Source organism: Neofelis nebulosa, chromosome 3 (genome assembly GCF_028018385.1).
Source record: "Neofelis nebulosa isolate mNeoNeb1 chromosome 3, mNeoNeb1.pri, whole genome shotgun sequence".
Classification (NCBI taxonomy): domain Eukaryota; kingdom Metazoa; phylum Chordata; class Mammalia; order Carnivora; family Felidae; genus Neofelis; species Neofelis nebulosa.
The window spans coordinates 30,212,724-30,238,497 of NC_080784.1; positions in this window are offsets into that span (position 1 = coordinate 30,212,724).

Sequence of the window (25,774 nt, forward strand, 5' to 3'; positions counted from 1 at the left end):
CATGGTGCCATCGCAAATTTCCCTTATGTTATTGTTGTTACAAAAAAATGGATGTAGTTAACAATTTTTCTGTGTGTAGTCTTGCCTCACCAGTTAGACCACAGTATCTTTGTGAGTAGACACTAGAGGATGGGGGTGGTGGGGAGGGAAGTCCTCGGCTTATTCACAACTGAAAAGTGCCTGGCCTCAGAGTCAGGAGCACTGTTTTTCACTTCCAGCTTTGTAGTTTAGTACCTGTGTGCTTATGTGTAAGTAACATTCCCTCCTTGGGTCTCAGTTCCCTAGCATGCAGAGTGGGAGGGAAGAACCATGTTCTTCATGGTTCATTCAAAGTGCATCTAGTCCTTTTTCAGAAATGACCCAACAGGGGCCTGGGTGGCTTGGTTGGTTAAGTGTCTGACTTCGGCTCAGGTCATGATCTCACAGTTGGTGGGTTCAAGCCCTGCATCGGGCTCTGTGCTCACAGCTCAGAGCCCGGAGCCTGCTTCAAATTGTGTGTCTTCCTCGCTGTCTGCCCCTCCCTTGCTTGTACTCTGTCTCTCAAAAAGTGAAAAAAAAAAAAAAACTGTTAAAAAAATTATTAAAAAAAGAAATGAACCAACATACCACTTCTGCTACTGACCCTGGAGCTTTTCTCTTCCTCTCCTCTCATGTTTTGCATTGTTCCAAGCAGTCTAATCCTGGAAAAACGATTGTGAAACATTTAGACAATCTGAAAGGGCCGTAGGAGAGCTTAATGAGAGGGAGTCTTCGCGAAAAAGTATCTCCTTCCTCCCCTAAGTCTTTCTATCTCCGTTGTCTTTTCGTGTTGTTGTCATGTGTCATGCTCATGAAATCATAGAAGTTATTTATGTTCATGAGCTTCCTTTCTTCAAGAAGCAAATACCATTGTGTCTTCAGCCCTGTCTTTGAAATTATAAAGGGTGATTAAGAGATGAATCCGCAACTGTAAACTTTGAGAAGAAAGTTCAGCCATTTGTTTCTATAAAATGAAAAGGGAAGAGTCAAAGTGTTTCGTTGTGAGTTTTTGTTTATTTAAAAAATGCACATCTGGCACTGTTTTAGGTTTTAATAATTATCTGTGTTGTGGGAACGCATGAGGCCGGCACAGAGCGGTGAGGGCTTGTTTACCACAGGCTGGCAGCCGTCCTGGTGATGGTAGGGACAGCATTCCCACGTCAATGTGGGGTGGGGGTGAGAGGCTTTCTTTCTCAGCTTATGATTCTTGTGGTTTGGGCAAGAAAATAATATATCCTTGTCCTTTTATGAGTAGAGCGAGCAATGCTGAAACAAGTTGTCAAACAAGGAATAATTCACTTTGACTTCTTCAATTACTGCAGGCAGAGGCCTTGGCCGTGCCACAGGGCCCGTCCGGGGCAGGGCAGGACTCCGGCAGGCTACGTCCAATTTCATTTTTCCTTCACTTTGGCCTCCCTGAACCCCTGGTGAATTCATCTACTTTAGTAGATTCCACACTGCTTGTAAATTGTGGTTTCCAAATCCATATCTCTAGGCCAAACCCTAATTTTGGGGGGGGGGCGGGTGGGCTCCAGGTTCATATATCCAACTCTTTACCAGATAATCCACCTGAATGTCCTATAGGCATTTTATAGGAAGCACATTAAATGATGTCTCCTCATCTCCCCTGCCAGTCCGTGTGTATATCTGTATGCTAATAATGAAGCTGCTACCACTTCTGTTATAATCGGTACTATCACTACCAGTGGCTTTCTTGATTGACAGCTCATTCTGTGTCAGAGTAGTAGGTGCCCCTCTGAATTCATGTAACCCCTCGCCGTATGAGAGCATCAGTGTCTTCTCAGTTACTTCAAACAGGAGGCCCCTCCTTTTGCTCCATAGCCGTCCGGTGACCAGATCCCATTGATTCCGCCTCCTTAACATCTCATTTGTCCCTTCTACCCCAACGTCATTGTTTCTGTAGTGAATCCCATTCTTACTGCAACAACCTCTTAACTTGGCTCGTGGATTCTCCGCTTCTTAAATTCACTCTCTCTGGCGTTGCTGGAGTGATCTTTCTGATACGGAAAAGACCATACTGCACCATTGCATGAGGCTCTTCACTTGCCATCAGGATAAAATCCAGACTCCTTAGAATGGCATAGAAGGCCTTTCACCTTTTGTCCAGGCGTTCTTATCTGGTTCCTTCTTCTGCCTGGAACCCTGTGCTACGCTGATGGCTCTGGTCCCCATTTGCTGAGTTGCTTCAGGGCTCTGTGCACTTGCATATATAATTTCCCTTTCCCAGAGTGGTCTGCCTCTCTGTCTACATTTTGTACCTTTGCTACCTTCCTTTAGTGGGAGAATGGTTAAATAAAGTATCATTACTTAGAGATTTGTTCCCAATATATTGTCGAGCGAAAAAAGTATATTATCCTATAATACGTGTATGATTACTTTTATCCATCATCTATTTACCTCATCCGTCTTATCTGTTAATCTTATGTGTATCTAAAGAGAAAAGCCTGAAAGCTATATAACAGAAGGCTGTAGAACAAGTGGGCATCGGCATTATTGATGTTTAGAATTTTCTTCATTTTGTTTGGATTTCTAAAGTTTTTTATAATTAACGTGTATTGCTTTTTAGCAAGGAAAATCAATAAATGGTGTTTTTAATGGAAATACTGACTTGTAACGAGGACTGTGTCTTATTTAAGGGATTTTGCCCCTGGAGAACATTGCCCTCCTCATAGTAGATGCATTTGTAATTGCAAGCTGTTGTAACAAGTGATACCCCAAATATGTAATGGCTCAAATGCAATAGTTTATTTCTGCCCAGTGTGTAGTCAAAGCAGGAGATGTTCTAGTCTCTACTCACCTCTAAAAGAGACCTGTGCTAATACGTGGGGCATAGCTGAACCTCACTTCAGACCAAATTGATTGAAACGGGCAGGGTTCCAGTTTGTGACGTTCATTTTATTTTTAATAGCTTGGCTATCTGAAAAGTGGACAAATTTGTCTTATGCCTCATTGCAGTGGGATAGCTGCTATGAGCAGATCATAAGAGCTATCTATGTGTATTGTAGATAAATAGCATATTAACTACATGTTCTTCCTTGAGCTCAACTTAGCATTTTATAGGTTAGTTTTGCAATAAATCTTCAAAGTTTAATGCTCACTATGTCTGGTTTCATTCACTGTCATTGAAAATGCACAGGGTGAGGCCACATTGATTGTGTCTTTCACTAGCATGTTAGGATGCCTTTTAGACCTCCGTGTTTAACAAATCATTTTGATATAGGGACTGTGGAGAAATACTCTCACGCTTTATCACTGCTGACTTAATTGGGTTTCATGATGCACATTTCTCCTTAGTAGGATAAATTAAAATGGCTGATAAAGCTGCCTGTAAAAGCACAATTGTTAGGTTAAACCTGCCCGGTGTATTAAATGTATTGAAGAGTAATCTTTCCACTGTTTTTAATCACTTTTATTAACTTTTCAGTAGTTCTATTTCCAGTAACTTCCTAAATAACTGTCATTATGCTCTCAGTAATATTTCTCTTTAACATACTATTGAAAAGTCCATGAAAATGATTAAGGTGCCAATATCATCCACCTACTTCCTGAACGTAAGAATTGTTGGTGATTTTATGATTAACTGGGTGTATGCTTGGGCTTTCTTTGTGCAACCCAGGAGGAAAAGGAGCCAATTTGTAACAGGTGAATAGAGACAATGAATGAACGCTTTTGAAGCTGTGTAAAAATTGTCCTTTGCGCATCTCCATCGTACATATTATTGTTATGCTCTTTTGAAAAATATTTGTATCAAATATTAAGAAGGTAAAAAGGATGTTTAAGAGTTATGTGTAAAGTATAAAGAATAATGATACATTTGTTGTGTTCTTTAGTCTTCTCTTGGTACCAAGTTCTTGAGTTCCAGGTCACTAAAGAAGAGCTGAAAGGGATCTCTTGCCTGCAGGTCAATTGGAGGGCATGTGTGTTCATTAAAATGGATTAGAGATGTATCATTAAATTACCCATATCTTTTGCAACCAATTTGTACAGCCCCCAAATCCTATTCTTTCCTGTTAGATTTTCGGTACTCCTGACCTGTCAGAGAAGTCGCAGAGGCCATCCTGAGGATGTTGCTTAAATTATGAGAATCGTGAGATCACTAAGCCAATGTAGGTAACTAATAGAAGAAGAAAAACAGGGAGTGTACTTGATGAATTTGCATATTCAGTAAATATTTATTGGGCATCTATTACTTGCTAGTCTCTGTGCTGTTTCTGGGATCGTGGCAATGAAATTAGACCTAGCTGGCTCTTTTCTCACTAAGAGTAGAAAGAACTGTTACACAAAGAATTGTAGGATAAATATTTACAATTGCACTAAGCTTTATGAGAGAAAAGTACAAGGTACTATGTGAACATATAACAGAAAATTCCATTTTAGTTACAAAGGTACAGGAAGGACTCCTTGAGAATGAGGCATTTCTGAGTGAGGTAGGGAAGGCAGGGGGTGGGGGAAGATCATGTCCACTCCTGAGGCAGGGTTGAGGGACTGCATGTGAAAGAGGCAAGGATGATATCCGAGAAGTAAGGAGAAAAATTCAATCATTCAGGACTTGGGATTCTGGACTTTGTCCTGAAAGCATGGGAAACCACTGCAGGATTTTTAAGTCCAGGAGTTACAAGATTTCCATTTTCATTATTAAAAAATTTTAATGTTTTTTTATTCTTGAGAGCAGGGAGAGAGAGACACACACACACAGTGTGAGTGGGGAGGGACAGAGAGAGAGGGAGACAGAATTGGAAGCAGGCTCCAGGCTCTGAGCTGTCAGCACAGAGCCTGACGTGGGGTTCAGACTCATGAACCGTGAGACCATGTCCTGAGCTGAAGTCGGACGCTTAACTGACTGAGGCACCCAGGCGCCCCAAGATTTCCATTTTTAAAGTATCACAACTGGCTGTTGCACAGAGGGGGCTGGAAGGGACCTCCAGTACATGCGGGGAGCTGAGATGGGGCTGCGAGTGAGATTAGGATGTGGGCTTGCTGTAGCGTGGGGTCAGTAGGATGCAGAGAAGCAGACGGATTTGAGACTGCCTTGGAGGTCTCTTTTAGTCCTGGTTAGGAAGGTGGAATGCTTGTAGAAGGGCTGGGGATGATGGCTCCTGGGTTTCTGGCCTGAACAGTTGTATGTGTGATAGGGAATGAGGTGGGGGGAATATTGCAGGCAAAGGAGTGTTCAATTCCTTGTGTTTTTGATATATCCCAGTGGAAATGCCAGGGAAGCACCTGTCTGGATGGAGCTCACAAGGCAAGTCTAGGTTGGGTTTATGAATGTGGGGTTTTGGACAAGGACAGGATTTCTGTCTCCACAAGGGTAGGTACACTTGCTTAGCAAAAGTGGGTAGAAGGTGAGGTGGAGTGCAGAAGGAAGCATGAGCCACCTTTAAAGATGAAGCAGAGAAGAGAGGTGACAGGAAGGGAGCAGCTGGACAGTGAAAGGGAGACCTAAAGCGGATTCAGGATGGAGGAAGTGTTCGAATCTATGAGGTGTGTCCGAGTCCCTAGAAAGTCACTTGGGAGAATGGGTAAGGGAGAGCCCAAGGCAGCATCTCTGGAGTGCTGACCGCTGCCAAAACACCACATTTAAAAGTGTGCGTTGTTGGTAGCAGCATAGAGGTCTCGTAAAGCAGTTCTGGCCAAGTTGCCAGGGTGGGAGCCCAGACAGGGTGGGCTGAAGTACTATGACCAACCTCTGGATTATGAAGTCTGAGTTTTACTAATATTTTTGTTTAAACATGGTAGCAGGAACCTGTTTTAAGAACTGACTTTTTTTTTTTTTTTTTTTTTTTTTTTGGCATGGAGTTGGGAAAAAGACTATTTGAGAGAGATAAATGGGTAGTTTGTACAAAGATGATTTTTAAAAAAATCAAATTGTGACATACAGTGTTACTAAAATGTTGCTGAAGGCCACCCTTTTATTAGTGTGTTTGTCCTTAGATAAGAGTCTTTCCTATGTACCATGGAAGCCACTTCAGTGGAAAATTGTTCAGAATTTTCTTGACATGTAGACTTGAGAACGAAGTACTCTATAGTAGAACCCAGGTCCTTTGGGAATTTTAATGCATCGTCACATCAATACTTGTGAAGTGACATCTATCAATCTAATTTAAAAATATTTGAGTCCAAAGGTCCTTGGACCGTGTATTAGGTTGACAGAGAGCTACCTTTATCTGAAGCTATGACAGAGTGTTTTAATGCACAGTAGTCAAGAAATGCAAAGTTATTATTCTGACAGTAACTGAATGCATTTTTCCTGCCTGTCTACATAGTCTTTTTATTGCCTAGTAAGCTGCTGAATTGATGTGTTCATAGCGATATTTGCATGTGGAGTGTGAACCATTATGGGAGGAATGGTTTTGAATTTCCTGTTTTCATTTGTTTACTTTCTGCGCAATAATAGTGTTTTCGTGTGATGATTTATACTTTGGGTATTCCTAACCCTGATACAGTGTAAATAAGCTAGGACTCCTATTTATGAAAACCACACATTATAAATCAAAGGAAGTCGGGGAAAAGTTTGAAAAGGAAATCTCCAAAAGATAGGAAGAAAAGCTGTGAAACCTCTGACCTTAGCAGCTTGTCAGTCTAGTTCATCTTGGAGAACCATGGATGGATTTTTGGGCCAGATGCTCTGATATTGCACAGGCCAGTGGTTTGCAGGAATGGTTTGCAGACTAGAATATAGAGATTTCTGGGCTAGACTCCTGGAGAGAATAATTCATTTGGTCCAGAGAGTGTGTCCTGAGACTCTGCATTTTTGAAAATCTCTCCAGGTGATTTTGGTGTGCACTTAGGTTTGGGAGCCCTTAGACTCCCTAAAAGTTTTAGGGGTGCCTGGGTGGCTCGGTCAGTTAGGTGTCCGACTTCAGCTCAGGTCATGATCTCGCAGTTCGTGGGTTCGAGCCCCATGTCGGGCTCTATGCTGACAGCTCAGAGCCTGGAGCCTGTTTCAGATTCTGTCTCTCCCTCTGTTTCTGCCCTTACCCCTCCCCTGCTCACACTCTGTCTCTCTCTCAAAAATAAAGATTAATTAAAAAAAAATTTTAGAGCTTATTGAGTTTCTATTATGTGCCAAACATTTTTACCTATTTTAGCTCCTTAACACCAACGTATATCATTTTATTCCCATTTTAACCCAGGATTCAAAAAGGTTTACAGAACTTTAAAGGTCACACAGCTGCTGAGAGGCATTTATTTGCATTCAGGTCATTTGGTTTCCTCTGTTAGAAGCATGACAAGGTTCAGAACAGTACAGCCTGATAGAATGCTAGTTGCACTGTCCCTTGAGTGAGGCTGTCTTGTCCTCTCTGTCACAGTGGGCACCCGTTGCTAGCAGTCAACTTTCTTGTTGATCTTTAAAGAGTTTACTTGTGAGTGATTGGGTAGGGGGACTGATGTGTTTTGACAGTATTGAAGTCAGACCTACTTGTACAAAAGTGTGTCTTCAATATCCTGCAATGAACAAGCCCAGCTGTGTGTCCAGAGAGGACATTGTGCCTCTAAAAGGTCTATGCTAATAAGTTCATTGTTGGATTGAGGAAACAACACACATGAACGTTAATATTTCTCCAGGAGGGGAGTGGGACGTGGTGAGGTCCAGTAGGGTAAGAGCTGGAGCCTGAAGTGTACGTAGCATACTGCTTAAGGATGTGGCCTTGGCTTCTAGATTTCCCTGTGTCACTTGTGACCTTGGGGATGTTTCTTGAAGTTTCCAAACTTGATGTAAAATGAGAATAACGTGTCTGTCTTAGAGATGAGTGAGTGTGGGCTGGGATAATGTATGTGCAGCACCTAGGTTATAGTCAGTGCCTTACTGATGTTAATTGGGAGAGCTAAGAGGTAGTTAGTTCTCATGGAGCCCAGCTCAGGGCAGCAAGGATGCAGTGTAGCTGGGGACGTGGAGGGAGGTAGCAGCAGAGGCAGACGTAAAGATGAGCATCACCCCCTTGAGGGCTGTGCTGTTCCTTCCCTTATGAATGGACATTCCCCTAACCTGGGTGTCAGAGGTCCTTTAACAGAGTACTGCCCCAAGTGTGCGGTTGTGCACATTAGGAGCGTTGAAGCAGCCAGGTGCTCTTCAGGATTGCAGAGCCCCGGGGCCTCGCCCTACCGGCTGCTTGCTGTCCAGGTGTTCCTGATGCTTTCTACACTTTGGGCAGCCTTGCTTCAACAGGCAGCCCCTCTCGGGTATGGATTGCATCTGGGGAAGTTGCTTGGTCAGAGAGGAGTATTTGTTCAGGCTCAGTTGTGCTGGCTCTGCAGCAAGGGTTCTTTCTGCAAAATGCTGTATGTGGTGGCAGCAGCAGAGGCAGGGGAAAGACGGAAAGTGGAGACAGGGAGGGAGGAGAAGGAGGAGGAGGAGAGAGAGAGAGAGAGAGAGAGAGAGAGAAACACCTTTCTTTAAAAAGTTAAATGAAAATATGCCCTTTCCAAATGGACTCCGGGGCATGGCTCCAAGAAAGAGCAATAATGAGACACCAGGTAAGGGAACTTGGAGAAGAGCAGCTGGGCAGCATGTGAGCAGATGACAGAGCAGCAAGGAGGTGAGAGCGTGTGGTCTGCAGCTCTCCTGGGGAGGAGAGAAGAGCCCTCCTCTCTGCACCGCATGCTAAGCCCTGAGTCTAAACAGCAGCAGATTGGGGCAGGTGCCCTTGGGGAGGAGAATTGAGATGGCCCCATTCCCAGAATGACCCCGAGGGAACCTTCTCGCACATACAGAGGAAAAAACCAGTCTGCCAGACCCCACTTGCCTATCCAGAGTGCAGAGTGGCTGCTCCTGTGGTTTGGTCTCAGGACTTTGGGAAGATTTCTCATCTTGCTGTGTGCTCTGTGGAACCAGGCTGAGAGCAGAAAATTTGCATTTAGAATATCTTAGGGGAATTGAGCAAGATGAAAACTAACCTTTTTGTAGTTTCATAAAAAAGGACATAATGGCTCTTTCTGTCATCTCCCTAATGATTTGAGCTTATTTAGTCTGCTCATTCTGTGTTAAGCCCTTCGTATATATTACCTCCCTAAATCCTGATAACTAACCAAGAGGTTGGCATCATTATACCCATTTTACAGATGAAATAATCTCAGAGCAGTTATATTTGCCCAGGACACACACCTAATAAGCCGTGAGGCTGAGATTCAGAACTAACTCAGACTTGTTAGAAAGTTTCCTTGTATACTAAATGCAGGCTTTCTCTACCTTAGTTCTTAGAAAAAACGAAAGGCAACATATGTAACAACCATTATAATGTAAATAATAAAAGTAATGCTATGTACTCCTTGCTCTCTCTTATTTAGCAAGTACTTATTGATCATTGACTGCTCTGACTATGCTACAGTTGTTCTGTGGGATATGGAGAAGTTGGAGGAAAGGAGATGTGTATGCTTAACCAGAGTGCAGACACATGTCACAAGTGTTCAGACCTGTGTACTTCTCCTATGAAGGAGAAAACACCCCCCCGCAACAAAATTCACAAAAAAATGTAGGGAGGATATTAATTTAAGATGAAACTTTTTGGTAAACAGGAGTGTTTGTTTGCAGAGTGTGTGATAAACCATTTGCAGAAGTGTGTTGCATGTATTTGTTTTAGTTAGAAAAATAATTAGAGCAGGAAGCATCTTAACAATACTAGACATTTGCTCTTTCTTTGCATAGATTATATACTAACAAACTCAGGCCCACCTGCCATTAGATACAATTAAACTCTCTTGCCAAAGTACCTCATCAAATGGGGGAGAGGTTATTTCTGTGTTCTTACACATTTTCATCAAAAAAAAACCACAAAACACTTTTCCTTGGAAGAAACGTAATTTCTGTTTTAGTAGGAGAAAACTAGAATAACACCCTGGATTAAAGTCTATTATCATAAAACATGCCTTTTTATTTTTTTTTTAAATCTCGAAGTAGGTTTTTTTCATATACTCTTGGGAGTCTATACTAATATAGTCATTTTCTATAATCTTAGCCATCATTCATTCTTTTAAATTCATGTCTCTGGTCTCATTTATAATTGTTTTACATTTTTTGATTACTAACATTTAATAGCAACCACCCATTAAACCTATTGCGGTACCTAAGTATGTTATAAATTTATCTGACATGTTATTGCTTCTGGATTATAAGCTGGGAAATAATTACAGATCTTGTTCTGGTTGTAATGCTATTATTATGATGATTTAGTATTTCCCCAAACAGTTTATGTAATTTGGTCCTTTTCTTAATTTGTGTGTTCCTTTATTTGGTGGACAGGATATTTTCATAGTTGTGTTTAAAAGGAATAAACTCTGTCTCAAAAAAAAGAGTAAATTCTCAGAGCTGTTGATTTGAGAAATCCTTTTACAATACCATATTCTTTTTAGCTCTCAGGCAATTCTTAGCAGATCAAAGGAATTTCTTGGCCACTGCCAGTGGTCTCACTTTTATCTATCTTAATGAAGGTAATTAAAGTTCCTCTGAGTACCAGGATCTGGTCTTGGTCCTAAGTAAATTAGTCCTCACCAAGATCTTCGAGGAGAAGTGCCAGAAACACTGCAAGAATTTTTAAATTTTCAAACTTCTATTTCTAGGGGTTCTGCTTAAGGTAGTTCCTGCAGTGTGGGCAAACTTAGGTCTGCATAGTTGGCAATATTTTAGGGAAATAGGGGGCTTTCTGTTTCAAACTCAGATGATTCTTTGGATTCTGTGTCCTTCATTTGAAATGCATCTGCAACATTTTTTGGATAGGTAGGGATGAAACAAATGCTTCTCCAGTCAAACAACCAGCGTGATCACTGTATCATTGATTTTCATTGCTGGTTTTACAGCATATGACTCTATACAAAGTTATTAATTAAATATGTTCTGACCTTTTCTAAGCAGTGTCCTATGGATGTCCAGTTTTAAATTCTCAACCAAATGTTAAAAGTCAATGAAAAGATCTTCAGCATAGCACTGCTTATGCTCTCCATATTCATAGTCATTTATTGAATAACTATGCTTGAGCACTTAGTATGGGCCAAATGCTGTGCTAGGAATACATGCTTAATAAGAACCTTGCCATTATGATACATGTTTGTATTTTACAATCTGTCAGCTCAGCCTCTCTGAAAGGCCATCTTTCCTGAAGTGGTTGCTGAAATTAAAAGGAAAAGGGGTTCATCTTGGGATTTAACCTGAGTTCCTTGTCTTTGTCTTTTCCTGAGCACACAATGGGCCTTAGGGAGAAGAGGGAACGACAAGAGAATACATTCCTAGAGCAAGTGGCTTTCCAGTACAGGGCATAAGCTGGCACTTCCAGGATCAATGAAGCCATAAAATTAAGTTGTGCAGTTGGTGGACAGGGGCAGGGAATTTGTGAGCACTGGGGACGTTTCCAGAGTTTCACAATGTCAAGGACTCTAATTGGCATCTGAGTACTTTAGTCCATAATTTAAAAATAAATGTATATAGGTTGATGTATACATTTCAACCTATAGGAGACCTTCACATTTGGTCTGCAAAGTGCTGATTGCTTTAATGTGCCAGGGCCTGGTTATGTAATATAGATGCAATGGTAGATAGGTAAATTCTCCATCTTTTAGGACCTTGCCCAGCTACCAACTTTGTAACAGGTGTTAGTGGAGCTCTTGTGTGTGCCTATTTTGTGTATGTCTAAGTGCATAAGTAACTGTGAAAGCCCTCCACGGTTAGACTTTATCATTAATGGGATGGAATAGATTTATGAATGTTAGAAACCCAGGTCTGGGAAATAAAAGCTATCAAGAGTTAGCTATTGGGATGTGGGAAGAGAAAGTGAGGGAATTCTTTCGGTTTCTCTTTTCACCATTTTCCTTGCAGGCTCCTCCCATGTTAGGAGTTGGTCATGTGATTGATCCAATCTGCCTTTCACTGGGCCATGTGCCATTTTGGGTCATCTTTCCCTGCTGTGGCCAGATGTGGAAGAGCTTGTGTTCCCAGGGATGGCTTGACATCCTCCTTGCCTGCTGTGCATGGCAGGTCCTCTCCCCTTACTTGCTCACCGTGTGGATGGGACACTGGGAAGTGCTCAGGGTCTATGAGGCTCTTTTGCTGGAGGGGACTATTGGTCTTTTCCACAGACCCAGCATAGATTGAATTGAAGAAAGTAGGAAACTTCAGTGGGCCTTTGGGGTTACGTTTTGTACCCAGGAACTTTTTACCAAAGGAACTTGGGATTTGGAAATAGGTGTTTGGAACTTGTCGAACTGATTATTGTTTGTTTCCCTTAGGGAACTCCAGAGAGGAAGGGAGACAGAGAATCAATACCCTTGCCCCCACCAACAAGCCAACAGCACAGTCCAAGGAGGGTCCAGTAATTATTACCTTTACTATATGTTTGGTATCCATTATACAGTTAGCTGTGGATGATGGTATATATGTACTTATTTTCCTAGTTAGGTTTTGGGTGGGTGATTGAAGGCCCCATTCCTGTGGGTCTCTGACAACACCTACTAGAATGTCTTACATAAAGCCTGACTGAGTTCTTTTTTTGCCCCCCCTCCCCCCAATGTAAAGCCTTCTGGAATGGCTTGTGTAGTTGTTAGGAGCAGGGTTTCCATGGGGCAGAGGGCAGGACTGTGTCCTGTTACTGGGCAGGAATGTAGGTTGTACCACCCTTGGAAAGTCTCTTACTTACTCAAAAGTCCTGGTCTGCTTCCTCTGGTGGGTGGTTTTCTTGTCCCATTTTTTCATCCTTTCTATTTTTAGAGCTGGAAATGAGAGGAGGATGCTGCTGCAGGTTGATGTGGAAAAAATTAGAGAAAGCAGAGAGAATAGGTAGATGTACTTGACTTTGTTCATTTCATTCACAACTCAGTCTTATTAGAATATAGTTTTTCCCTGTAAAATAATTACTAAGATTTTCTGATCAGCTGAGAGAGAAGATAGGGAGAAAGGCTTTGCTCTTTTGCAATGTGGTAGACATTTGTCATGTTTCACTGTCTAGCACCTACCTTCTCCTTCCTTACCCTCTTTCCTGCTAGACCCTTCCATCCTTCCCCAAACAGAGAGAAGCTCACTCATAAGTCCCTGCCAGTCAGGACTTCACATCACTGGGAATTCCCCTAAACGGAAGATGTAATCAATTAATAATTATACTTTTCCATCCAAAATTTTTAGTCTTCTTTGAAGACTGAAGAGATGATTTAAATGAGTGGTGAAGGGTTTAACGGGCTGTAGGGAAGCAGTGGGTACCCACCCACAGAGTGGGGGAAGGTTGACATCGTGAGAGAGAAGATATAATTGAGAGTGAAAAGGTGCTAAGAACTTGGCTGTGAAGTTGTTCAGAGCCAGGTGGAAAGACTGTTCTACCAGGTCATTCAGATTTCTTCTTGTAATAGTCTTCATTATTGGGTTTTGTAATTTTTCCTTTTTAACCTCTAAGACAACTTAATGGAATATTTTAATTAAACATTAAAATGAGAAAAAAATTAAGTGTTTTACTGTATATTTTGTGCCAGGCGGGGAGACCCGAGAGGGGGATGGTGGTTGATCTGCACAATCAGGTGTGGCACTTGCTAAGTTCTTTTGGAAAGGAAAGAAAGAACAAGCCACAATGAACTGGCAAAAGTCCATAGACTATGAATTAATTAAGGTCACAGATCCCGTGCTTGTAACTGTGGTGGATAAAGAGATACAGAAAGCATGGCCAGTGACTAGTGAGCTTAGGGTCTCATTGTGAAGGTATCTGGGCCTTGGGAAATAACTACACCACAAGATTACTTTTGGCAAAATGTCAAAGGAGCAAGTCATGGATAAATGATATAGATATTCAGAGGAAGTAGAGCTCATTTCCACTTGAAAGGGACAGAATAGGCTTTTTTGAGAGGGGGGCAGTTGGAAGTCGACCTTCAGCGGTGGACAGCATTAAAAACAGAGCTGGACGGTAGTTAAAGTGGTAAAAACAGATTTTATTCACGACAGTTCAATAGGAAAAGAGACCTCAGGGTAGAGCTGGACTTAATTCTCAATACAGCATGGGCAGGTGGGGAGTTAGAGCCAAGAAGCAGGGTTGGGGGCAGTGGTTAGAAAATTACTAAGAGGGGCCGCTGGGTGGCTCAATCAGTTAAGCATCCGACTTCAGCTCACGTCATGATCTAATGTTTGAGAGTTTAAGCCCCGTGTCAGGATCTGTGCTGACAGCTCAGAGCCTGGAGCCTGCTTGGGATCCTCTGTCCCCTCTTTCTACCCCTTACCCCGTCGTTCTCTCTCTCAAAAATAAAATAAACATTAAAAAAAAATTACTAAGAAAAAAATATCGAGCTGAGGGAGATTCTGGCCAAATTGACTTAACTGGGTTCTTGCTGAAGACTGGCCAGGATGATCAGATATCACTTTGGGGATGGTGGAGGATGAAAAACTGATCAGATATCTAGGCTACGAGGTGGGGTCGGGGCGGGGGGGGGGCTCTAGTTAAACGGACATAGCAGAGTTCTTATAAAACCTAGATTTTTCAGAGAACTATACAGATGGACCTAGGAGAAGGTTCAAGAGCCTGACTAAAGTTGGGTCAAGCAAAGAATCCTTGGGAGCAACAGTCATGAGTGGTTGGCACTGGGCTGGGTATTTATAAATCTACAATGATCCTTAGAACAATTCTGGAAGAAAGCGGTATTACTCTCATTTTGTATAAGGAAACACAGGCTCAGAAAATAGGAATATGTGACCCCAAACTCCTCATCCGCTAATAATTAGAGTCAGAGCTGTATTTTAAGCTCAGGGCTTCTTCCAGCACTAGTTTGTCCTCATGATACTCTGTCCAAAGATGGGGTCTGGGGGAAAGAAGGCGGACATTGTGCTCCCAGGATGGAAGTGTGATCATTTTGGTGGGGTGCCGAGTCACTTAGAAAATAGGCGACAGGTTTGGTTGTAGTGGGCAGGAGCAGAGACTGTATCTTCGACAAAGAAGGAGCCCTTGAAGGAGGTCCAGACAGCGGAGGGGGGTGGGGGTGGGGGGATTCATCCAAACTGTGTTTTCGATATCTGTCACAGAGAAGAACCTTGAAAGGAATGATTTTTGTAGACATGGCAAAAAGGTTTATTTAACTGGAAACGTTTTAAACTTGATTACTTTTAGTCTTGACCTGCATCTGAAAATCAATTATTAAAATCGTCCGTTTTGATTAAACCTTTCTTTTATCAGTCAGTCTAGAAAAACCTAGACCTTCCTTTTTCTTTTTTCAACTTTTAAATTCGTGTGGTTTTGTTTAGTTCTGTCGCGTTCATCCTGGATGCATTAATGAAGTGGTGTGATGTGACCCAGGGCTCCCATCTGTTTAATTTTGCTAATTTGCTCCATTTTCTAATGAGTTTCCTTTGCTGCAGGAACAGCAGCAGAGCACAAATAGCGCTGAAAGGAATTTCCAAGACACCTCTGGTGCCACCTCAGGCCCCCCCCCCCCCCCCCCCCCCCCAGTGATTTTCTTATCATCGTCTTTTTGCCATTTGGGAACACAGCCACGTTGTTTGCAATTGAAATATAGTTTTTAAATGTGCCTCCTCCTGTGTTTTTATAGAAAGAGAGCCTCTTCTCCTAGAAAATAAAACACCATTGATTGAACCAAGAGCCCTTTCCAAGGGCTTTAATTACTGCATTAATTGCAAACTTCAGGACCAACCCGGCTCAGTCGTAGCAAGCTATGGGGCAGATTTCTGCGATGCTTAAAAAAAAAAAAAAAAAAAAAAAAAAAAAGGAGGAAGCCTTTTGGTTTTGAGAAGCTGAATTGAGTGAAAGAGGTGGGCAGGTGGGAGGCACTCCTTCCCTTCAGTCTGTGAGCTTTTTTTTTTTTTTTTTTTAAATTCCTTTTCCTCTCTAATTTGCATTTCCTGGGAAGTCTGTAATGACTCACTGCTCCAAGGCCTGTACATTTCCTGCCTTGACGTTGATTAGAGGAAACTGGGGAGGGGATCTCAATTTTATAGATTAGAACTTCTCTGAAAAATACGTGGTTGAGAAAAAAAGGAATACTCGTAGTACAGCCCTTTTAATATGATAATCTTTGAAATGCTCACTTTTATTCTGAAGAAAAAAAGGCAAGTAATTTTCTTCTTTGGCAGAACACCCACTGAAGTGTTTGCTTCACAATCAGTTTCTCTGGTGGCTGGCTCTTGGGCAGATTACCACAATGTTAGTATGGGTTTGGGGACTACTGGAAGATTCTGTAAGTCAGTTTTTATGACATTTGATGTGGTCTCTGTCCCAAGGAAAATAACTGATTAAATACTGAGGAGGATAGATGGAATTGGATTCCATGCCTCAGTGACTGGCTCAGAATGGTGAATGCTTTTGATAGGAAACGACCACACGTGTCATTTCTGGCAGGACTGGGAATGGGTTTCAGATTCTGAAACATAACCGACAGTTGCACATTGTTTTCCTAGTTTACAATATTTGAGCACTTATTATGCGTCCAACACTAAAGACTTAGATAAATTACTCACTTAGTCCTCACAACAGCCCTGTGAGGTCTGGGACAGTTAGGATCCCTTTCTGGCAAATGAGGAAACTGAGCTTTAGCGAGTCCATGCTAGAGAGAGGCTGTTGGGCTCTGATGTGACTTACTCTAACCTGGAACTCTAGAAGACCTTCATCTCGTTTGGTATCACTTGAATATTCATTGACAGTTGATGATTGTTATTCCAAAAGCCTGTCTACCTACCTAACATACAAGTATTTATTGAATACTCTCTGGGAGCAAGAGGAGGCATTACAATATGAAAAAAGACCCCATCCCTACTTTTGAGGAGCTCCCAATCTATTATGGAAAACAGATAAGCCAATAGAATGCTGGACTGTGGAGCATCTGCCCCAGGCGTGGGAAGGCTCATTCATCACTTCATTATTTTAGGAAAGCGTATAGTGCTTGTATATGCCAAGCACTGTAGATATGTAGGGGATGCTCCCCATTTTTAGTAGTCACAATCTATTTTGGAGAGATGGACAAGGAAACAGAACATTGCAGTTTGGTGTGAAAACTTCTATGCTTATGCCCAAGTGTCAGCAGGGGTACAGCATTTGTAAATGTACAACGCACAGATCTGAGAGAGGTAATGCCTGGTCAGGGAACTGCATGGAGATTTAGTGTCTGAAGAGCAGAGTGCAAATGGAGAAGAGGGAAGGGGTGAGGTTGGAGAGGTCATCAGAGAGGGCTGGGGAGTCATGGGCCCTGCCTACTATCTTAGGGATCCTAGACTCTGAAAACAATGAGAACTGTACTTTGTCTCCAGCACTGTGGTCTCAGGTCACTTTAACTGAAAAATAGAAAAGCAGAACTTGAAGAGTAACCTAAAATTAAGCAGTGATAGGATACTGCAAATTTCAGAAGATTGGAAATCACTGCTCTTATTTATGGCATGCAGCTATTTTCTTACCAGAGACAGACTGTGAAGAAGAGGAATCCAGATCCTGTATCTATTTCTAGGATATTGGTTCAGCAATAAAGATGTTGCTAGAAAGGAAAGGGAAAGGAGGGGGTTAAAAATCAATGCACATAAAATTAATTTTTGGTCCTTTTATTGAGAGAATGGTCACATTCCAAGATCATAATAGGCCACCATGAAACTTAGATAATTTATGGGTCGATATTTGAAATTTCTCTAAGCAAGTAATGAGAACCTTACAAAGCGACCAGATTTTACACTTTTCAGAATTGAAAGGAATGGAGTGGAATTTGACAGTGGGTTGTGGAACCTCTTATTCTTGGATCATTGGTTTAGATAGATCCCAGATTGGCAGTAACTAAAAGTTATTTCAATTTTATGTCTGCTCGGTGGCTGAAATGAAGTGGGTTAATAGATGTGGTTTTGCTTTTTGCAGAGGAATGCCCTAGTCACAGAAATCCCAAAAGCTAACTGGCCTTCCTTCTATCTCCCCAGACGTTTTTCCAAGGTAAATAGGGAGAGAGGCATCTCCTTGTCTCAGTCTGCCTTATGACTGTGTCAGAATGAACTGCATACCAAGACTACTATTTAGAAACATGAATCTTACTTCAGTTTATTGTAAAATTTGAGCGTATGAGAAAGTGTTGTGTCCCCACCTAAAAAGAAATGAGTAGAAAATTGTAGAGTAGGTATTTGGAACTACAAGCTGGAGAAAGGTGTGGGTAGGCATGGAGGCCTGACTTTCTGGCATGGATCCCTAAAGCCCTTTTATTTTTTGCTTCCGTGCTATAATGCCGTAGTAGCTGTGGACTGTAAGCTATTGTAAAAAGCATTTGTTTTCTGCAACTTTATATACACAATCGCTGACATTATGTGTGACACACAATAGGAATTCAGTAATTGTGAATGAATGAATGAATAAGTGATGTCATCAGCATAAACAGTTTGGCTTGTACTATGTATAACTAAGCTACTATAGGAGTGAGGAGTCTTGGCATAACAGATGCATTACAGAAAGGAAAACTTTAGGTAGCAGATATTTACAGGCTTAAAGAAGTTCAGGACGAAGACATTTCTCTGCATCTAGTCCATTTTATTTTTTCTTACTATCCTCCCTAAGCCAGCTTTTCTCTTAAGGTCTTTGAAATTTTTTTTTTCCATGTTATTTTTAGGACAAAAATTTACTGAGAGCAATCCATCATGCATTGAGTCCATCCTTACTAAAACCACCATTGCTCTGTTCTGATTCCTTTTCCTAGCCATTGTTTTGTTCCCTGGCACATTCATTCAAATCCCTGTCCAGTTTTCCTGAGCTTCTGGGTTGCAGGCCTTTCTTTTCACTCTTTTTTTACATTGCCCCGACCAGCCTTTATCCCTTCAATCAAAAATCATTAGTGATGTTGCATTGCCATTACCTCACTTAAAAATAGTAATTTCATTCAATCACATTATGTATGTATCTGAAGTCAGGAAGATCTCAAAAGGTGATAAGCAGGAAATGTGATTATTGGCAGAAATGTATTACTGAACAAGCTTAAGAACTATTTTGTAGAAAATGAACCTTTTGGCAGAGATGAGCAGATGAAGAGTTCCTCTAGTGTGGGTTTCATAAGAGTATCTCCCAAGCTTGGCACAAGTTCCTTTAAAAACATTTTTTAAATTTATTTTTTATTGTTTTTAATGTGTATTTTAGAGAAAGGGTGAGCAGGGGAGGGGCAGAAAGAGGGAGACAGAGGATCTGAAGCAGGCTCCTTGTTGTGAGCACAGAGCCCTACTCTAGCCTCAAACTCACAAACTGTGAGATGAAATCAAGAGTCAGCTGCTTAACCATGTGAGCCACCCAGGAGCCCCTGAAGGAGTTACTTTTTGTTACTTGGTGTTAAGTTAGAATCTCCTTGGTTCTGATAGGTGGTAATACTGGGGGTGGCATGGGAGGGGGTGCAATGAAGACAGTGTCACAAAAACCAGAGAGACAAGGATCTCAACTTTCTTTTAACTTGAGTTTTGAAAGGTATTTTCTACTATGACCCTCTCCTTTGAACTTTTTATGTGACATCTATGAGATAGTGTTGTGGAAGCTCACTGACCTCTCCGTTGAGAAGGGACGACAGGTTACCAGGGAAAAATAGATCAAACACCTTTTTATTTCTTGTTTGTAAAGTATCTGTTTCCTCACACATTCAATTGTCCAAAAAAAAAAAAAAAAACCCACCAAAAAAACAAAAACTAAAACAAAAAACACCCCCCCCCCCCGAAGTCTGTCATTTTTCGTTTATCTGGCAACTTTAATAGGGAGAAGAGGATCATTATAAGCATGACCATTTTAGGAACAATTTGTTAACACATTAGTTTCTAAAGGGTGTGTATGTATTTTGGGCTTTGCTCTCAGTTTTACCATTAATTTGCTTAATAAGTATTCACCCCTCCCTGCCCTCCTTAAGACAGAACAGAAGCAAACACAAATCCAGCTTTTGTCCTAACTAGTATACTTCTAATTAATGATTTTGCTGACTTAAGTTTTGAGAAACGTTCTTTGAATGCAGGGATGGCATCATAAATGGAGCCAAGGGAACCAAAAGCTGCTGACATTCTTGTTGAGGAGAAGAAAGAATTTCATGGGATGGAAGGGTTAGCAGCCCACCATTCATTTCACCCAAGGATAAAACCAGTGTCTTTAGTGAAGAGAGATGTACCAGAATATGGCTTCCTGGTTTGAAGAATAGTTCTCAATAGCAGAAAATAGATTTGTTTTTAAGACATATGTTAGGTCTCTCACAATCTATCAGGAATTAAAAAAAAGATAGCAGTATAGAAAGAAGAGAAAAAAAGATTGAGATCGTCAAAATGTTGCATACAAGAATGGATTGAATGTCACTAGTGTAAGAGGTCTTACTGTAATTATGTTTTCTATCTATTTCGATCTGCTCATCCTAAATTCTTTTCGGTTGTCAGTTTGGAACATGTCTGCTATTTAGGTGGTTTTTTTTTTTTTTTCCTTCCTGTTAAATATCAGCGCAGTATCATTCACCAGAATTGGGTACGATAGTACTGGGAATATTTCCTACCTCAGTAAGCCCAATGTATCACTGATATGGAAAGATTTTCTTTTTTCTATTTCTACCATAAGAAAACATCAGACACCAGCCTTGTAGTAGACAAGCCATTAGATCAATATTCTAGGATATAGAGAGTTCTGATATTGGCTTGCATTATTTATCCCATTAAAAAACATGACAAAATAACTGAACACAGATGGAATACAGATAGTTTCACTGAAGCTGCACATGTGATTAAGGCTATGGACAAAAGGTTTCTGTGAAGTAACAATCTGGACCGATTTAAGCATTTGGATTTTCAGGGTTCTGTATAAGAGCTATGCCTGCTAGCTTGTGATTTAGGACTCTCACATAAGAGAATTGAGATCGGGTTAATAAAAAAATATGACTTGTAGGACTGGAGATGTAGGTCTTCAGAGCAAATAATGACAATGCTAGTGATTTGTAGGAAAGCCAATTTTTTGTTTTTGGTCAGATAATCTATGTTTTCTCAAAAAAGGTAGATTTTGGAAAAAAGTGCAATAATTAAACTGAACATACCAACAAGTCAAAATAATTTAAATATATAGTGACTCATTTAGTTGGTACCTTCAGGTAATGAGGTGCTCTGAATTAATTTTCCTGAGAGCAGAAATATATCCCTTTAAAAGATTAAACACTTTACCTTCATCAATCTTTGAAGAAAATATTTCCAAGGTACATTATAGAGTCCTCTGTGTCTGTAAATATGCCTGACAGTTTATAGGACTAGAGTCAAGGTTTTTTTTTTTTTTTTTTTTTTTTAATGTTTGTTTATTTTTGAGAGAGACCAAGAAAGAGGGAGACAGAGAATCCCAAGCAGGCTCTACATTTCAGCAGACGGCCCAATGTGGGCTTGGAACTCCAGAGTTGTGAGATCATGACCTGAACTGCAACCAATAGTCAGATGCTTAACTGACTGAGCCACCCAGGCACTCCTAGAGTCCTAGTTTTTGAAAAAGAGTTTAAAGAAATATTTGGGGATCTTGGAATATAATGTTAATTTGTTGGTCCAAAATGTTCTTAACTACAAAATAGGAAGTTGGGATCAGACCAGCATAAAGGTTCCATCTCAAATATTCTCTAAGACTAGGTCTCTTATGTTTTAAATTCTAATGTGCACAGGGATTCCCTAGGGTGCCTTGTTAAAAATGCAGATACTCAGGGGCGCCTGGGTGGCTCAGTCGGTTAAGTGTCCGACTTCAGCTCAGGTCATGATCTCACGGTTCATGAGTTTGAGCCCCACATCGGGCTCTGTGCTGACAGGCCTGAGCCTGGAGCCTGCTTCAGATTCTGTGTCTCCCTGTCTCCACCACTCTCCCTGGCTCATGCTCTGTCCCTGTTTCTCTGTCTCAAAAATAAACATTAAAAGAAATTTTAAAAAATGCAGATACTCAGGGATCATTCCTGGGCGTTCTTACTCAGTAGGTTGGGTATGAGGCAAGAGAGTTTCTATCATAAATAAGCACCCATGGCCATTCTGATGATCTCATTTGGAGAAATACTGATTCTCTCTCCAGCATTGTATAACAGCTGCTATTACACTTGTTGGCCAGAGTCCTGAAAAAATCATGGGTTCCCTGCCCTTGGTGTTGAGTTGTGAGAGGCTGGTTAGACCCAGATGGTTGTGCTTTGATAGTGTTGGATTCTGATTTTTTTACTCTGTTTTAATGGTCACTTTTTTAATGTTAGCTGCTGAGGGAAATCTAGATAATTAGGCTCATTAAATTGGTGCCCTGTACTGGTGCCTGTTACAGGTCATGAAGTTCTAATCTCAGGCATGGGGAGGGGTGAGCCGAGAACTTCGCATTTCCTCTGTGGTCAGAAGAGTATGTGTTCCCTAGTGGCCATGTGATTCCCTGTTGGGAGGTGCTTTATTCTTTGAGTTCCTTGTTATCCTAAGAGTCAAGTTTTCTAAAAGTGTGACATCAGTATAAGTGGGATATTACTATATAAATACATTAACATTTCCTAATGAGATTTGTAGTCAGGGCAATCCATGGCTTCTTTCTTTCTTTATTTTTTTTTAATTTTTTTTTTAACGTTTATTTATTTTTGAGACAGAGAGAGACAGAGCATGAATGGGGGAGGGTCAGAGAGAGAGGGAGACACAGAATCCGAAACAGGCTCCAGGCTCTGAGCTGTCAGCACAGAGCCCGATGCGGGGCTCGAACCCACAGACCGCGAGATCATGACCTGAGCCGAAGTCGGCTGCTTAACCGACTGAGCCACCCAGGTGCCCCCATGGCTTCTTTTTTTAAAATGCGTTCATTTTTAACTGGTTTTGTTGAGATATAACTCACCATAACATTCACCCTTTTAAAGTATACAGTTCAATGATTTTTAGTAAAATCTGTGAATTTGTAGAGCTGTATGCAACCATTATAGTATAGTATTTATAGTATACTATTTTATAATATATATCACCCCAAAAAGAAACATTCCTGTTTGCACTTACTTTCATTCCCATCCCCAACTGCATTCAGGCAGTAGTTTACTTCTTATCTCTATAAATTGGCCTTTTCTAGACCTTTCATATCAATGAGGTCATGTAGTCTATGGTCTTTTCTGTTTGGCTTCTTGGTATCCTGTTTTTTGAGGTTCATCCATGTTGTGGCATGTGTCCTAAGGAAGAAATGGCTCTATTGCATTTTACCAATTAATGGACATTTGGCTTGTTTCCACTTTTTGGCTGTTATGGCTAATGTGTGCAAACAGTTTTTACTTAGGTCGTTTCCTAGGAGTGGAGTTGCTGGGTCAGATGGTAAATTGATGTCTCAAAGTAGCGGTTTCAAATTGTATTGTTTCACCAGCAGTGCGCAAGCGATTCAGAACCTCCACATCCTTGCCAACGCTTGTTATTATTGGATACAGGTCCTTTATTGGATATATTCCTTTCACATATCTTCTAGTCAGTGACTTCTCTTTCCACTCTTTTAATTGTATCTTTTGGAACGCATGTTTTTTATTTTGGTGAAGCCCACTGTATCATTTTTTTTCTTTTTTTTTCTGGAAAATACTTTTGGTGTTGGATTAGGCAAAGATTTCTTAGAAATTCATACCTTCTTGAGGTTTGTCTAAAACTTTGTAGGCTTTGTTTAGTATGAAGTGACCAGTGACACCTAGTATTTAGTGCCTTGTTTAAACAGATTAAAGATTAATATCATTACAGTTTGTGACCTGAACCTTCTCTAATGAAAATGTGCCAGCAATTATCCTGAAGTCTTGAAGACTGCCAGAGCCATGCTGGACTCATCCCCCCATTCATGCCATTGCCATGTCCTTCTTAGCTTACTTTCCTCTTCTGAGTCTCTGCCATCAGCAGATGAAGAAGAACGTAGGTCTCTAACATACTTTGTTGTACTACAGGGTAGCACTGAGCTCTACTTACTTGATTTTCAGACCTTTGGGTGAAGGAAACTTACCCGAAACTCAGCAGCTGTGGGAACACAGAGTTTATCTTTTTCAGGATTCAGAGTATGATGTCCCCAGAGCAGCTCTCAGTCAGCTCTTCATTAAAAGAAACATAAAAGTCCCTTAGAGTTTCCTCATAAGAACATGCTGGTTGCAGCCTCTGAAGCCAGAGATCTGGCCTCATTGTGGGCTGATGAACTTGGTAACTTCTCAATCCTGTTCTGTCTGTCTTTGTCTAAAATACTAAATGGTGTATAGTCTCTTTTAGTTCTAGATTTTTTCCCACTGTGTTCAGACTTGTGATGACATTTCTCAATGTTCATCTTACTTCAGGAATGCCTGACTTTTTGGAGCCTTTGTCTTTCGAGCGTAGGAGGTATCTCTTGTTCATAAGTAACACTGGGCATCAGTATACATAATAAATGTAAATACAATGTGCATGTAGTAACTGCATGTATAAAATGTACTGGTCCAGAAAATATTAATCTTACAATTGAAAAGGTAAGTTATAGCTGACCAAATGCTTTCATAGGTATGACCACATTTGATCCTCACACCTCTGTGAGGAATTATTCCTTTTTTCCAGGGATGAAGAAAATGACTTGTCAGAAGTCATTTATTCCCAAATAGAGGACTTCTGACACCAGATTTGATGCCTTTTATAAGCACCATGCTTCCTCTCCAAAGTATTGCACTGAATTTTTGCAATTTTAAGAAAATTAGATATGCCATATTCCATTAGACCTAAGGCTAACCTATAAGCAGTCATTTACATTTTGAATGAAACCTGGACAATGATATATTCACTTTTTAGGGCTTATTTCCTTCTCAGGTTTCCATCTCAGACTATGATAAAATGTTTTGTTTCCTGTTAAAGGAATTCCAGGCATTAGACTGTAGGTGGGAAAGATTTGTGGTAGGTTCAGGAGTGTTCCTGAACATGGAAATATCTTTTTACCTCTAAATTTACAATGTGCTCAAAGCTTGTCTGAATATTTCTAGGTTCTTTGATGTCCAGAGGAGACTCTGCACAGCCAGGGAGCAAATGGCCCAATAACATTTCTTTAAATTTTTTTTTTTAATGTTTATTTCATTTTTGAGACACACACACACACACACACACACACACACACACACACACACCGAGCGTGAACAGGAGAGGAGCAGAGAGAGAGGGAGACACGGAATCCAAAGCAGGCTCCAGGCTCTGAGCTATCAGCACAGAGCCCAACACGGGGCTTGAACTCGGGAATCATGAGATCATGACCTGGCCAGAAGTTGGACGCTTAACCGACTGAGCCACCCATGCGCTCCCAATAACATTTCTCTATGATGTTAGCTTGATCTCAGTTACTGGCTGCTGTGTTTCTTCTTTCCTTAATTGTATTTCCAGCTTTCTTCACCTTGAATTTTTTTCCAGAGGCCATCCTTACTGTGATCTCTTTCTTCCTCTGTTTTACCACCAGTGGCTTAGACCATTTGGTATAAGACAGTGGTTCTTAGCGTGTGGTCCCTCGAGCAAACATCAGCTTGTTGGGAATAAAAATTTGTGACCCACAAACTCTACTTAATTAGAATTTTTGGGGGATCGGGCCCAGCAATTTGTGTGTTTGACACACGTTCCAGGGGCTTCTGATGCATGCTTAAATTTGAGAACCCTTGGTGCAATAGTTAAAGGGTAAGGCTTCTGGGGCCCATTGCCAGGTTTTGAATTTCAGCTTTACCATTTAGTAGCTACTGTATCTCTACCCACATACCTAAATGATCTTTGGGGAAGTTGCTTTCCTTTCTAAGCTTTAATTGTCTAGTTTGTAAGCTAGTGGAATAAAATGATGATTCCGGAGGAATTTGCGAAGACTAACCAAAGTTACGCAAATAAAATGCC